The 16,335-nt window shown below is 36.4% G+C and overlaps 1 long non-coding RNA gene across 1 annotated transcript; it reads left to right on the forward strand.

The window, feature by feature from the left end:
- The first annotated feature begins 11,099 nt into the window (after window positions 1–11,099).
- Window positions 11,100–16,119, forward strand: LOC105035087 (uncharacterized). Its single transcript, XR_830287.4, has 3 exons — window positions 11,100–11,346; window positions 15,548–15,809; window positions 15,917–16,119. It is a non-coding gene; the product is annotated as an uncharacterized lncRNA (long non-coding RNA).
- The last annotated feature ends 216 nt before the right edge of the window (window positions 16,120–16,335 follow it).

The following is a 16,335-nucleotide window of genomic DNA, read 5'->3' on the forward strand; positions in this document are numbered from 1 at the left end:
TGTTCCAGATGAAGAACGCCTCTAAGATCACCTCTAAAAAATCCAAGATCTGGTACCCAACCAGATCAGGCCTGGATCGAGGTCTTTCAATTTATAGATCTCAAATCAGGATATTCTCGATAGGGAAGAAGGTAAATAGAACCAGATCTTGCAGATCTATCCTGCTGCAGTCTTTCCTGTAGATCTGTTGATGGAGATCTCACCCGTGCCTCAAACGACCTCAGATCAACTCCAGATCTGAGAAAAACTTGTACCAACCTTGTAGCAAGAGATTTCAAGTCCTGGACCTAATGTTTGGGCAGCTGCAAGAGAGGGAGAGGCAATTATGGTTGGCGGCACAAAGGGGGAGGGGCTCAAAACCCTAGCGCCTCCCCTGCTTTTCCTGCCTTCTATGGACCTGGCGGCAAGAAACCCTAGGGTTTCTTGCTCCTGGGGCATGGAGAATAGCTGAAGAGAGAGGAAGAAGAGAGATAGAAACTTGGAAGAAAGGGTTTTCGTATTCCTTGGCTTAATCAAACCTATACAGTGCATGTATATATAAACACAGGGTCAAGTGACCCAAACCCAAAACTCTCTTGACCAACTCTATGGGAGATTAGGTTAATCCAAGCCCATGTACACCCATGACTCGATCTAATCTCACCTATCCTGGGCCCAGACTTGGTCCATAAAGAGTTGGTCCCTTGAGGCCCACATAACCTAGACCTCAAGAATCCGAAAGGCCCACAGCCTTTCAACCTAGGGCCCAACTAGCCTTAGAGCCTCCATGAAGCCCTCATGAATGATGGACCTTGGCCTTAGCCTTGGTCCTCTGGGCCTTGGGCACACCAACTGGATCACAACAGATGTATGTGGACCCATGAGCTCAAGTGCAAGAGGTGGATATTTCTACTTCATAACCTTCACAGACGACCTATCGAGTTATGGGTATGTCTACTTAATGAAGCATAAGTCGGAGTCGTTTAAAATGTTCAAACTATTTCGAAACGAGATAGAAAAATAAACTGAGAAGTGTATTAAAACTCTTCGATCTGATCGAGGAGGTGAATACCTTTCCAATGAGTTTCAGACATATCTTGGAGAGAATGGGATTCTCTCTCAGTGGACTCCTCCTGGAACACCATAGCATAATGGTGTGTCTGAAAGGAGGAATCGGACCTTGTTGGACATGGTTCGATCCATGATGGGGTTTGCTGGTCTGTCGATCTTTCTCTGGGGATATGCACTCGAATCGGCTTGTTACCTTTCAAATAGAGTTTCGAGTAAGTCTGTAACTAAAACGCCATATGAGATATGGATAGGACGTAAGCCAGTACTCTCATACCTTAGGATTTGGGGACGTCTGACTTATGTTAAATATTTAATTATGGACAAGCTTGGACCTAGGTCCGACAAGTATAATTTTATAGGATATCCAAAAGAGACCAAAAGGTATTATTTCTATCTAGCTGATGAGCAAAAGGTGTTTGTCAGCCTTAAGGCAATTTTTTTGAAAAAGAAGTTCCTTGGTGAAGAGACTGTTGCCTCTAAGGTCGAACTTGAGGAAGTTCGGTAGGTAGAAAAATCGACACAAGTTGCTGAACCTGAACCGGATTTGGTTAGATCAAATTTGGAGCCCATTGTTCCTGCACCCTTAAGGCGGTTTGGTAGAGTACCACAACAATCGGATAGATACTATGGTTTCTTGATCCGGGACGGCGATCCTATTGAACTTAATGAAAACGATGAGGATCCGATCACCTACATGGATGCAATGCAGAGACCTGACTCTGAGAAATGGCTAGAGGCCATGAAATTCAAAATGGAGTCCATGAAGGTCAATGATGTGTGGACATTGGTTGACCCATCCGAAGGAGTAAAACCCATAGGGTATAAGTGGGTCTTCAAGAGGAAGAGGGGCGCAGACAGAAAGGTGAAAACCTATAAAGCCCATCTGGTTGTCAAAGGATATCGTCAACGTTATGGTATAGACTATGACGAGATATTTTCTCCTGTGGCAATGCTCAAATCCATTCGGATTATGCTTGCGATAGCTGTCCATCTAGACTATGAAATCTGGTAGATGGATGTGAAGACTGCCTTCCTAAATGGAGAGCTGGACGAAGAGGTGTATATGATACAACCTGAAGGGTTCACATCCACGGATGAGTCTAAGGTGTGCAGGCTACAGAGATCCATTTATGGACTTAAGCAGGCATCCCGGAGTTAGAACATATGTTTTGATAGGACGATCAAAACGTATGACTTTGTTAAGAATGGAGAAGAGCCTTGCATTTATAAGTGGGCTAATAGTTCAGTAGTAATATTTCTTGTATTGTATGTGGATGACATTCTCTTAATCGGGAATGATGTCCCTGCATTATAGGGAATAAAGATTTGGTTGTCATCACAGTTCTCCATGAAGGATCTGGGAGAAGCTTCCTACATCCTAGGGATGAGGATCTATAGGAATAGATCTAAAAGGTTGCTTGGCTTATCCCAGTCCACGTACATTGATACTATGCTGAAGAGGTTCGGCATGGAGAATTCCAAGAAAGGCTATCTACCGATAGGCCATGGAATTTCGCTCTCGAAGAGGGATTGTCCGACAACACCTCAAAAGAGAGAGCATATGGATAGAATTCCATATGCTTCAGCAGTGGGATCTATCATGTACGCCATGACATGTACACGATCAGATGTGGCATACTCACTAGGGATAGTGAGTAGATACCAATCTGATCCAGGGAAGAATCACTGGAAGGTTATTAAAATCATCCTGAAGTATTTAAGAAATACTAAAGACCAGTGGCTTGTTTATGGTGAATCAGACTTGAGACTTATAGGGTTTACAGACTCTAGTTTTCAGTCTGATCATGATGATAGCAAGAGTGTGTCGGGATTTATTTTTACCCTTAATGGTGGGGCTGTTTGCTAGAAAAATTTCAAGCAGCACATAGTGGCTGATTCAGTTTGCGAGGCAGAATATGTCGCTGCATCAGATGCTGCCAAAGAAGTGGTGTGACTGAGAAAATTCATCACCAAGCTCGGAGTAGCACCCTCCCTTGTTGGTCCAGTTCTGCTCTATTGTGACAGCTCTGGAGCCATTGCTTAGGCGAAGGAACCGAAGGCACACCAATAGACGAAGCATATTCTGCGCTGCTACCATCTCATCCGAGAAATCGTGGATCGAGGTGACATCGACCTTCAGAACATCGACGGAAAGAAAAATCTGACCGACCCATTCACTAAAGCCATTGCAGTGAAGGAGTTCGACGACTTCAAGTCAAAGATGGGTATTAGATACTGCACCGATTGGCTTTAGGCCAAATGGAAGATTGTTGGGAATAGTATCCCAAAGTCAATCGTCAGTCTGTTGACGGTTGTGCTCCTTTTTGTATTAGTATATGAATTATAAATAAATAAAAATTATTTTGACAATTTCATCACAAATTGTTTCATCTTCTAATGAACTCTTGTGTTGTGGTGAAGTCCTTAGGACTATTTAGACTCGACAAAAGAGGATTTGTCATTTAGTCCTTAAATCTGTTCGCAACCAAATGATACGTTGTTACCAAGGACAACAATGTTTATCAAGCATAGATCATTCTATGCCATATGGATTGGTTATCCTCTTAACCAAGGAGTGTGGAGACACTGGTATGGCATACAGGTGAGATGTAAGGGTACATCTGCACTGAACGTGATCGATTCTGGAGCTATTTCTGCTGTCAAGATTTACTCCGATGGAATATGGATATAAATGTCCCTCTGACCTGAGACTGCCACGATGACTTACAAGCAACTCACTGCACTTAGGCACTGGACTACCTGAATTTCTAATTCAGTGACGGAAGGATGCTGGGTGTAGTCAAGTACTTGACTTGTTAGTGTGTGTATCAAGATGGGATTGACCACTCTAGTTCAGGAGCTGTATACAGTCATGTTTTAATTTAGCAAGACCTTGGCCAGGATAGTCCTAGTGAGGAGTCACAGGACTGTTTGAGTTGAGCACGATTCGGATGATCTAATCAGGGTTGACAGTTTAACCCTGAGTCGTCCTAAACACAGGAGTCAAAAGGGATGAATTATACAATAACCATATTCATGTAGGTTCTGAGTGTTGCAATTGTAACTATTTGATCTATCTGGATATCGGGTACCATTGCTAGATGGTCACTTCGATTAGTACAGGAATTAGTTTCTGTGCTACCGGCTTAGGTTCGAACCTTCGAAGTCGCACACATTAGAGGTTCCTATCTGATCTGATGGCTGATAAAGAGTCCTAATGCTCGTAGACTATGAGTCCTACATGTCTGAGACTTTGTGATCGAGAATCAGGATTCTCAGATCATGAGTTCCACACATTTTGGATATCGGGGTCAAGAGTCCCACTGGTTTGGGACTCTTCGATCAAGGTTTCATATCAATGGACTTTAATACCCGATTGCCCATCGGATTTAGATTCAATATTTATGAGAGATTTAATTAGTAATTTGATTGCTAATTAACTCAATTTGATTGAATAATTATTTTTGGATCAAGTCCAATTGAATTGGATTCAGTTGAGTTTGACCCAATTAGGTTAAGTGTTGACCTAATCGTCGAAGTGGTTTGGTCCCTGATTTGATCAGAGATTGGGCTTAGTCAATTCTTGATTTGATTAGGATTTTATTGAGCCTAATTAAGTCTAATTAAGTTGAATTTAATTTAGTCTAATTGTACTTAACCTATTTTGATTAGGTTGGCTCAATTAGGTTCAAACCACCTTGATATTTCTCCCTGCGCCACCTCACTTCTTCAGTGCCCATTTGAATTCACGAGAAGTAACTTCTCATGAAATTTATCTCACACAGAAGGCATCTCACACCCACTTTTGTGTGCCAATTTTTAGATAAACTTGATTTGTTAGCCACTCAAATTCAAAGGGTGTTTGAATTTGAATGGATAACTTATCCCTTGCGTCTTCGTGCTTATCCATCTTGTGCGCCACTTATCATACACGAGAAAGAGTTTCTCATGAATTTTCTCCATACACAAATGAAGCCACGCCCCTTCTCTTCTCACACCCAAGTGGATAGGGATGAGTTGGTTTGCATTTGAATTCAAATTCAATTTGAATTCAAATGTGCAACCACTTATCTTTATCCTCTCACGCGGATAAGACACTTCTTGCATTATTTTAAAAAGAGGAGAAAGGTGGGGCGTACACATAATCTGATCTAAAAAAGAAAAGAGGGCATGAGGAAGGTTTCTGCATATTTTTGAAAAGTTCAAAACATTTCGAGAGGAAAGAAAGAAAGAGAGTGGGCGCAAGGTCTTCTATGAGCATCCTAGGGTTTCAGCCTGGGGTTCGGGAAGTGAGAAAGTGAGCTACGAGTATCGTGAGCCCACCAAATTTAAGGGAGAGCATCATCAACCTCTCAAGCATATTTGCTGATGATCCACAGTATCCAAAGAATCGACAGACATCGATCGAAGGAGTTCGATCAGCATCGACCATCGAAAGGGCTCTACAATGAGCTAGCACTCGTGAGGAGCCGATCAGATCGGAAGCTTCATGTGGACGATCCATAGAGGCCAGACACACTGTGTGGCTGCATTACGATGATCAGATCCTTTCGACGGTGATCAGATTACGACGATCGACTATCCACACAAAAGTATTGTGTTCTAAACACATAACAGTAAATTATTTACTATTCAAATTTGAATTTCAAATAAATGCATGCATGCTATATATCATATTTAGATCCTAGTGTAGGATAAATATATATTAATTAATTAGATTAATTAATAATTTTTACTATAAAATAGTAATTTTGAAAAAGTTTTAAAATTATCATTTTACCCCTGCACTAAAATTTCACTTCAGATCCTATGGTCAGGAGCTGTTTATGAGTTAGTTATGTAAATTCATACCTTAAATTTTCAACTCTTAAAAATATGAATTAACATTCCTACTAACTCAAAGAATGTATCACAGACATAATGTACACAATGTGATAGTAGAATAATCTTTTTATTCATTTATAGTCAAAATTATAAATTTGTCCTTAGATTTGTACAGGAATGTGTCAGCCAATCTAGCATCTAGGATACATATCTAACAAGAAGATCATTAGAAAGCTGTGAAAAATATACTCAAGTACTTGAGAAAGACTAAAAATATTTTTCTGATATATGATGGATCTGATTTAAAACTGAAAGGTTATACCGATTCTAGTTTTCAATCTAATCCAGATGATAGCAAATCGATATCTGGATGTGTTCATCTTGTATGGTGGTGCAGTAAGTTGAAAAAATTCTAAACAGCAAACGGTTGCAAACTCGATCACTGAGACTGAGTATATTACTACAAGTGAGGCTACTAAGAAGGCTGTCTGGATGAAAAAATTCATCACTAAGTTGGATATAGTTCTCAAGATTGAACAACCAGTATCCCTTTATTGTGATAATACTGAGACAGTTGCTCAAGCCAAAGAATCAAGGTCTCACCATAAATCCAAATGCATCCTAAGATGGTTCTACCTCGTTCGGGAGATAGTCAAAAAATATGATGTGATCGTCAAGCGAGTTGACATCAAAAATAATATAGCGGATCCATTCACTAAGGCCTTGTCAATGCAGCAGTTTGACTGCCATCTTGATAGCATGGATATCAAGTATAAAGGCGATTGGCTTTAAGTGTAAGTGGGAGATTGAAAGAATAATGCCCTACAAGCCAATCGCATATGGGATGCGATAGGATATTTTTATAATTTATCTTTCAAACTCATATAAATTAATATTTATTATTAATAAAATAGATATTTTTGATTCATTATATGCTGCATCTTATTAATTTTAAGATTATAATGAACCCTATAGGTCTAGACAATGGTTTTAGGATCGTGATGAGATCACACCATTGAGACCTAATTCTTCGATAGCCCTGATCTAAAACAGTCTTAGTCGTTGGTATATTGAGTTGGAGATCAATGATACCGGTAAGACTGGTATGTCCTATGTATACTCAGAAATGAGGATGGTTGATCTCACAACCACTTGTGTAGTGACACTAATATAAGGATATGTGTGCTCATTAGAGAATGAGTTTACTGAATTGACTTACGAGAGAATATCAGATAGAGTCTTATTTATATGTCAACTGATATTTTTCTAGTGGGAGTTATGTAAGTGATCCTTAGACCTGAGGTCACCATGATACCTTGTGTACTTAGATCCATATTTTGGTTCACACCTAACTTGGTTCTCTAATCCTTGTGTGGGATGTTCTGGATATGGTAAAGAGTAAATAGAGATTGTGAGTGATCAATGAGAGATCAGTCACTCCTAATAAGAGAGCTGACCATCCTATGTGATCTCATAGCTCGATGATTCTAGAAGTCTTTGGTCAAAGCAGGATGATAATTAGAAAAGAATTTTTAATATATCATCAACTGAATCATCACTTTTTGATCGAGATACATAATGATAAGTAATTGAATTTCATATATTTTCATACCCACAGCTCATCTGGGACGTTGTTTGACTGAAGGATTGAATTACACGAAAATTTGCCACTGAAGAGTATTTTGATAATTTTTTATCAAAATTTTAAATCTTTTAAGTAGTCATAATACGTTGCTAGATATCAATCTTGACTTGTGGGCTCATCAAAATTAAAAGATTTTAATTCTGGAGTCAATTTGGAAGAGTCCAAGTTGATTGGGACTCTTCGGATGACCTAATCTTATCAGATTAAGATTATGTCGAAAGTCTTGGTCCACTGCTGGTTAGATTTGAAACTCAATGGGTCACACACTTTAGAATTTGGCCTTGGTCTAATCTAATTAGAGTTAATATAAATTCTATGGGTTATTTTGATATACTAGCATATTGTATTAACCCAAGTTTCTAAATTGGTTTAGATCAAATTGTTTGAGCTAATCTAGACTAGTTGGCTTTGACCTAATGGTATTGAGTTAATTTTGATTGGATCCTTATCCAACTTGAAAGAGCTTCAAGTGGAGGAGTCCTCCACGTCCACCAGAAGTCACAGCAAAAAATAAATGCCGCCCATCTTAAATTGGTGTGAGAAGTGGAGAGTCCTTCTTAATGAAGGCTCTTAACTATTACGCGTTACCTTAAATTTCTGATCAGTTCTCCTATGATTTGACACCAAATTTAATTTAGATTTTTATGACATGTAGAAGACTGAGAGTTCTTCTACTCTAAGTATCTGAATTACCAAAAATTTACTCAGTAAATTTATTTGGTACATGGGAAGTTGGAGCACCAAAGATTGGCACCCCATGATCTCATATGATGTCCCTTGGTCCCCTATTTATAGAAGATGCCCTAGATAGTTTCCTATAGTGATTTTTGGCTGAGACTAAGAGAAGGAATGTGGTAAATATAAAAAAAAATTAAAAAAAAATTGAGAAAAAAAATTTTGAGTGGCAAAAGTTGCTACTAGGGTAGTGAGATTTTCAGCAAGTGTTGCTTGAGTACCCTAAGATTTGATTTTCTTTGTGTTGGAACCAAAAATCAAATCCTAGATTGTATGACATTTGAAGAGTATCTTCTTGGTGTCATTCTGATGGTGAGATCGAAAGCAACTGGATTTTGATGCAATCGTGATATAAATTTGAAACCGGCAGTGTTCTTAAGAAGATAAGGCTGTAGCAGCGCACTGGTTGGGAAGGACTGTAGCCAACTTTCATGTGGATCATCATTGGAAGACTTTTACCTTAGAGTCTTGTGGAGAACACCAACGTGCCACTTTTTCATATTGGTTAAAGTATAATTTTCTATCTCTTTGCATGCTTAAATTTACTTTGATCGTGATCGGTAAAGTGATTCTAGGATTTTGGATTTGGCTCGATAGTTTTATTTGATAAGACTATTGATTTGCTTGTTTTAAAATTTTTAAAAATTATTTTTTGCTGTGTAACCGAAATCCAATATCCTGAACCATAAAAGATTGAGGATGATGCCACTGAGGAAGAGGTATCCACATACAGGATGTGGAAGAATGATAGTTTGACTGTCAAATACATCATACTGGTCTTTATGAATAATGAATTACAGAAGTAGCATGAAAGCATGGATACTTAATCCATACTCCTCAATCTTAAGGAGTTGTATATAGAACAGAGTAGGACTGCTTGGTATGAAATATCTAAACAGTTATTTCATGTTAGAATGACTAAAGGATCATCTGTACAAGATCATATTCTTAAGGGCATTAACTTGATCACTAGACTGGATCAATTGGATTTTGTGATGGATAGAGAATTGAGTCAGGATTTGATCCTGCAATCTCTTCCTGAATCATTCACTCAGTTTGTTGTGAATTATCATATGAACAAACTGAATACCTTTTTGCCTGAGCTATTAAACATGCTCAAAATAGCTGAAAGCTACATTAAAAAGGATAAAGCTCCGGTTCTTCTTATGGATAAGACCTCTAAGAAGAAATCAGGCATTAAGAGTTCAAAGAAAGAATTGAACTCTAAAGGTGGCAAGATGAAGAGAAAAGGAAAAAAAGTATCTACTTTCACTACGGCAAGGCAGGACACTGAAAAAGGAATTGCAAGGATTACCTTGCATCTGTAAAGGCTGGTGCAACAATGCACCAAAAGGTATGTATGAGATACATACAATTTTATCGTTAAGTTTTTCTAATTCAGACTCTTGGGTATTAGATACCACCTGCGGTTTTCATACATGCAAATCATTGCAGGGGCTGCAGAACATTAGAGTTTTGAAGAAGGATAAGTTCGAGCTCTACGATGCTGGAGGAGAGTCTATCTAGGCAGAAGCTGTGGGGACATATATCTTGAAGTTACCTTCTAAGAAAATTTTAGAGCTAGAAAATTGTTATTATATATCTAAGATCATTAAGAATATTATTTTTTTATCGTTGCTATTACAACGAGGATTTGTAACAAATGGAAAGGGTAATAGTTGCTCAATTTTTTTCTAATGAAATTCTCTATCATAGCATTTTTGATAATGATCTTCTGATTCTATCTCTTAATGACAATATTTTTCATGTTAATGAAAGCAAACAATGAAAGAGAGATAATATAAATAACACTTTACTCTGGCATTGTCGACTTGGTCATATAAGTGAGACAAGAATTAACAAGTTATACAAAAAAGAGTTTTTTGATTCTTATGATTATGAATCATTAGAAACTTGTGAATCTTATCTTATAGATAAAATGACCAAGACTCCATTTGATGGATATGGAGAAAAGATAAGTGAGTTATTAGGACTCGTACATACAGACGAATATGGTCCTATGACAATTGAAGCCAGAGGAGGATATTCTTATTTTATTACATTCATTGATGATTTATCTAGGTTTGGGTGTGTGTATCTTATGAAACATAAATGCGAAGTCTTTGATAAATTTAAAGAGTATCAAAGTATGACCGAGAAACAAACTGAAAAATGTATTAAAATCTTTCGATCTGATCGAGAAAGAGAATGCTTATCCAGTGAATTTTTAAATCATCTTAAAGAAAAAGGGACCCCTCCTTAGACACTGTAGTTGAATGGTATAACTAAAAAGAAGAATCGTACTTTATTAAATATGGTGCGGTCCATGATGTACCTTACAAACTTGCCTATTTCCTTTTGAAGATATGCCCTAGAGATTATTATGTATATTCTGAATAGAATACTTTCAAAATCTATGCCGAACACTCCATATGAGATATCACCGTAAGAAATTCTATTTTCTACGCTATTAGTTTAGCTGTATTTTTAAAAAAATATTGAAAAATCATTTTTTTCCCCCACATTTATGATAAAATGCTGCATATAAATATTTTTGTGACATTAATTTAGTCATATTTTGAAAAAATATTGAAAAATTATATTTTATCCTACATTTATGATAAAATATTAGATATAAATTTATAGAATTACTACTTGATCGGTCAATAAATGAGAATTATCGTGTTTTACCGATATAAAGTAAAAATGCTGGCTATAAAGGCACAATTTCATGCCTATCCACAAAAATCATAATTTCTGATGAATGAGGGATAATCACAGAGAAAAGATGGACCGTAGGCATAAAACGATGGAAATGGGCTTTTTTTTTTTTTTTGTTTTGTTGGCACCAATATAGCCGGCCGAAGAGCTTTTCCTGCGACTAAAACTAGCACCATATATATCACCGTATCACATCTTCCTTCCATCCATTTTCTTAAAATACAACAACCCTAGCTTGAAGAGGCATCTTGCCAGCAACCCATCGTGAAGGAGATTGAGTGCCGATAGCTGCACCCATCGTAAAGGTAGACGATCGCTAGTAGCTGCAACCCTTGTGAAGGTGCTTGAGCATTGGTGGCACCACACCCCTCGTAAGTTTCTTATCAAGATTTTTCCTGATTTTTTAGTGATTTCTTTGATGAATCTAGTAGGATAGGAGGTGAAACGCTGTCGGAGAAAGGTTCTTTCATCCAGCAAATCCTCTTTCACGCCCTCCATCGGAGGAGAAAGGCTGCTGGATGATGGGTTTTCAATGCTTTTTTTCCTTCTTCTATTCTTTATTTCAATGCTTTGATTTGAGTTTTGTAAGTTTTGGTGTTTTCTTTTCTTCTTCTATTGTCAATTTCTATGCACGGAGGTTTGCAAATGCAAGGAGACCCAAGCACTGCAAAATCTCCAATCCTCCAACCTGTTATCCCATCTTATGATAATTTTACAATTTGTGAAAAGCATAAACCAAAAAATAAATCAGAGACCTTCATCATCTGTCAATCTGTCCTGGTTCCTATGGAATTGCTAGAAAAGAGTTCAAGTGTCCTGCTTCCCCGGTTCCCCTTTGTAGATATCTTCTCTAATAGTTTATCAAGGTATCTGACATAAATATAACAGACTTTCTGTAAATTCTACAGAGAACAACTTAGGATTTAAACTGTTCTAAATCAATTCCAAGACTGCAGAAAATTTTTTGGATAGTTATAACAACACATCTGAGTGGGAAAAGAATACTTAAAAGATGCCAGAACATTTTTGAAACACATCTTCAATATGATGTGTCTTTAATTGGCTGAAGCTTGTAATTGGATGTCTGAAGAAATATATTACCTGAGCTTCTTCTGCAACGTGGACAACAATTTGAGGCAAAGGCTAAATGGCACCCAAGGAAGATCTGTTAGATGCATTGTATGCAGGGGAAAAAAAAGAAGATCAGGAAGCATTAATGAATGTTTGAAAATCACTTTCTGTTCCATAAAGAAAACAAAGATTTAGATGCACGAGATTATTTAAATTGTTTATTACTGGGTTGACTGTCTTTTTTCACAATTACCTTCCCTCCAGTATCAATTGCATGCTTCGCTATTTCTTTTATGTTTTTTGGAAGGCTCGTAGAATTGTAGCAATATAAGTTGTTAGATTGTCAATGTTGTTGCAAGTACAAACTATTTAGAAAATTTTGATTTTATTATGACTAATGTCATGAGTTGTAAGCTAGGGATTACATATCATACTTTTAACAAATCAATTTTTTATTGCTGTTTGTCTATAAAAACTTTCGGTTTAATTTGCAAACTTATTCCATGCAAATAACTAATACTGATATAGTTTGAGTTTGGAGAACATTAAAGCACTTAAGCTGATAGTTTCAGATTTCTGGATGTTTGTGTAAACAGTGTAAATCCACAAAAAAGGTCAAATAAAATTAAAGCAGGTTGTGAAGCCATTAGCAGTCTATGCTATAAAGTATTTTTGGAATTATTCATCCATGTTGATCTATGTTTCTTTCCTTCTTTTATAAAGTAAAATGTATGACTGTTTTGTAGCTGTTATCAAAATGAATTGTAGTTCATTAAGGTTACAGGGAAATTATAGAGTTGGTTACACATTTAAGAAAGTGGAATTAGTAGATGCAACATGTTTCATTAGATATAAATTAAAACGACCGGAGTTTGAACCCATAGCCAAATTCAAAGATAGGGTTGCAAAATGAAAATCTAGACCTTTGGATGTGCTATACAATACTTAAATGCCCATAAGCAAGATTTCATATCTTGGAGACCCCTCAGGCCCTCACCATGTGTCAAGTCATCCCAAGTCAAGGGTTCTAATGGTACAATTAGTCTTGGGATGACTTGATGCATAGGCAAGATGTATACATTGACTTTTTGTTTATAGGCATTCTGGACCTTGTAGATCCCATTCACTGCTTTGGATTTTCGTTTTGCAACCCCATCTTTATATTCATAAGTCTGTCTAAAGTTCTGATGCTGCCCTTACATTACAACTCTACTTACACACAACCACCTTAATGTCGATGGAAACAAGACCATGATATTGATGGAAAATTAAGAAAAATAAATAAATATAAAGTACTCACCAGATAAATATTTTGACTTCTAACTTCCATCAGTGAATGGACTGCTAACATTGAATCTATATCATTTACTGTGATATTGAATTGAATATAGCTTCTAAATAATATATAGATGTAACCTATTTAAAAAACAACCTTCATTTACCTGAGCTTCCTCATGAACACCCATGAATGTTCTCTTTTTGGAAAAATGAATTAAGTGAAAAATTCCTCTTTTTTATAAAAAAATAAGTTTGTGAGCATCAATTTTGAAATTTTCTAGACACTTTTTCTCCAGTGATAATTCATTTTGGACTTGGTTGTGGATTGGTACCCACACAATGCAAATAGAGATTAATCTTTATAAAGATATGAGAATAAATGACAACAGGTGATACGTAGAAGGGAAAGTATTGGCATTCCCAGATTCACTAGTTGGAACTCCGCAATTCTGTCAGCAATTAATAAGTTGTTAAAGTTCTTCATATACCCGATCTTCATGATAAGATCTCACTATTGGAATGTGCTTTGCTTTTGGTCTATCTGTTCCTCCCCGTCTCCGTAGCCTTTGCACAAACATTTCAAGCATATCAAACAAGTGAAGCTCTATGAGGTTTGTGAGTTGCTCAATGCCAAGGGGCACCACCTTCAGCTGCACACAATACCTAATATACATCTTTTGAAGATTTGGCATTGCTCCATCTAGTATTACATAATTCAAATTATCCAACTGTTCTAACTCCATCTATTCACATCTGTAGTTTGTGAACTTTAAGATCAAAAATATAATTGTTATTTATTTTTTGACAAGCTCTGACTTTGAATAGGATTAGCTTTTCAAGATTTTTTTTCATTGCATGCTTATCCATGAACTAAAGATATATAGGTAACTCTTATGGAAATCTTATTATAATATAACATTATATTGCCTTTTAAGCTAGTTTTGCATACTCTGACAAGCATACAGACAGAAATTGGGATGTTTTGGTACTTTTTGGTAGTGGTTTTTTTCTCTTGTATATATGTTTCTATTTGGCAAGGATGAGTAATAACCATTTAATCATTTTACAGTAAAGCAGCCTCATGTGATTCATTCATGATTAATCATTACCTTTTTTTTTTTCTTTCTTTTTTAAATTTTTACAATGTTGCTGTTGGATAGATTACTTATACATTCATGATTATCTTGAAAGATGATGTGATCTGTATATAATATTGCAGAAAATTGTAACTTGACTTTGAATTATAACTGCTCCTGACCTAGAGTATAGGTCTCAAGAAATACTTATCTCAATATTTTGTGGATCTTTTCCATTACAAATATGGTTGCAATTTGAGTTTTTTGATGGTTACATAGTAAAGATGTGGAACCTGTATCTTAAAAACTATGCTTTTAGGAAAAAAATCCTTTAGTAACTCAAAAATGTAACTCAATGGTACAAGACAGCTGGTTTGTAATATCTGTATTGCTCCCTTTGATTTGGCATCATGAATGCCACATCATGAAGTAGAGTCAATGGTGCAACACAGCTGAGTGACTTTTGCAAGTGATTCTTCTGAGTTACTGTAGCATTGCTCTTTGCGAAATAGTCATGATTTCAAAAAGATGTGTGAAGGTCATATAGCTATTCTGCTTCTATATGGATCTGTCTATGTAAGGATGCACCAAAATGCCAGTGGCTTCAACATCTGCATGATATCAAATTTATGGAATGATCTAACTTTATTTTTTGGGGTAATGGCATTGAAGCAATGGGGAGATCATATTTTTTAGTGAAGATATATGGGTCTTGTGTGCTGATGGTGGTGGGTTGCTCTTGTTTTTGCCATCTATGTTGTCGGGATTAGTAGAGAAGTGCTCATATGTTTTGGATTTCCTTGTTGGCCAGGTACTGTCTGGTGAAAGTTTAGATGTTGTAGATACCCTTCATTTACAAGTTTCTCTTATGGATTTCTTTCCCTTTATTATTCCACTTTATATTTTTCTCATATCCACTTAGATTTTTTTTCCGATGCCACATATTATTTTAATTCCTCTATTTGCTGCTATTAGTAAACATTGCCTGATACATGTTGTCAGGAATTCTTTTACCAAAATGTAATTTTCTTGGTAGTTGATAATATGACGTATATATTATTCATATGGTCGTTGCCTGGACGTATGTCCCTTCACAGTCCCTTGATAGTGTATTACTTATAATTTGTATTTCTACTTTAATTTTTAGACATAAATCAAAGCAAGCAGATTCTGCATGCAGAGAATCACCATCTGAAGAGAGAATTCGCCGTAGTGCAGCTTCTACAGGGGATTGTCCAACTGCTATCAGAGATTGTGAGAGAGTTTCTGATTCTCGTTCATCTGATAAGTTTAAATCAAAGGATTGCATCGATTTTATGGAAACTGCTGCTGCTTCTCAGTATGATAGGAACCCATGATCTGATGCTTTTTCTTGACCAAATAAGTCGATTGCTTGGCCCTCAACTTATGTATTATACTAAGACAAACTATTTATATATTTATATGAATTTATTTTTTATGATAAATAAAATATCTATGTATTATAAGCTAATTATGCATTCCTTTATTTTTGCAGGTGGCAGTTGCTGAAGATTAGTAGAAGAAACCATTTGCAATCATCATGCATGGACATTGAGCTTAAATAATTTTGTTTGTTTCAATAAAGAACGTCTTCAGTATGGTTGTTATGACTACGTTTGTTCGTGTATGCTATTTAGTATCTGTTACCATGTAAAGCAACCTCTTTTGTTTCGGTTAAGAAATTCAGCTTTTGTTATACATGTTATTCTTGTGGATATCAATGATGGATGAGAAAATATATTCTCAAAAAAAATATGGATATTTTATATAGCATTTTTCATAGATTTAAATATCATTAAACTTATCACGATAAACTCTTATGAAAGACCACAATAAATGCTAAAACTCTGCATTTTCAAATGCGGCAAAATACAAATAAAAACTCTATGATATATGCCTTTCTTAACACTTCTA

Source organism: Elaeis guineensis, chromosome 14 (genome assembly GCF_000442705.2).
Source record: "Elaeis guineensis isolate ETL-2024a chromosome 14, EG11, whole genome shotgun sequence".
Taxonomy (NCBI): Eukaryota; Viridiplantae; Streptophyta; class Magnoliopsida; order Arecales; family Arecaceae; genus Elaeis; species Elaeis guineensis.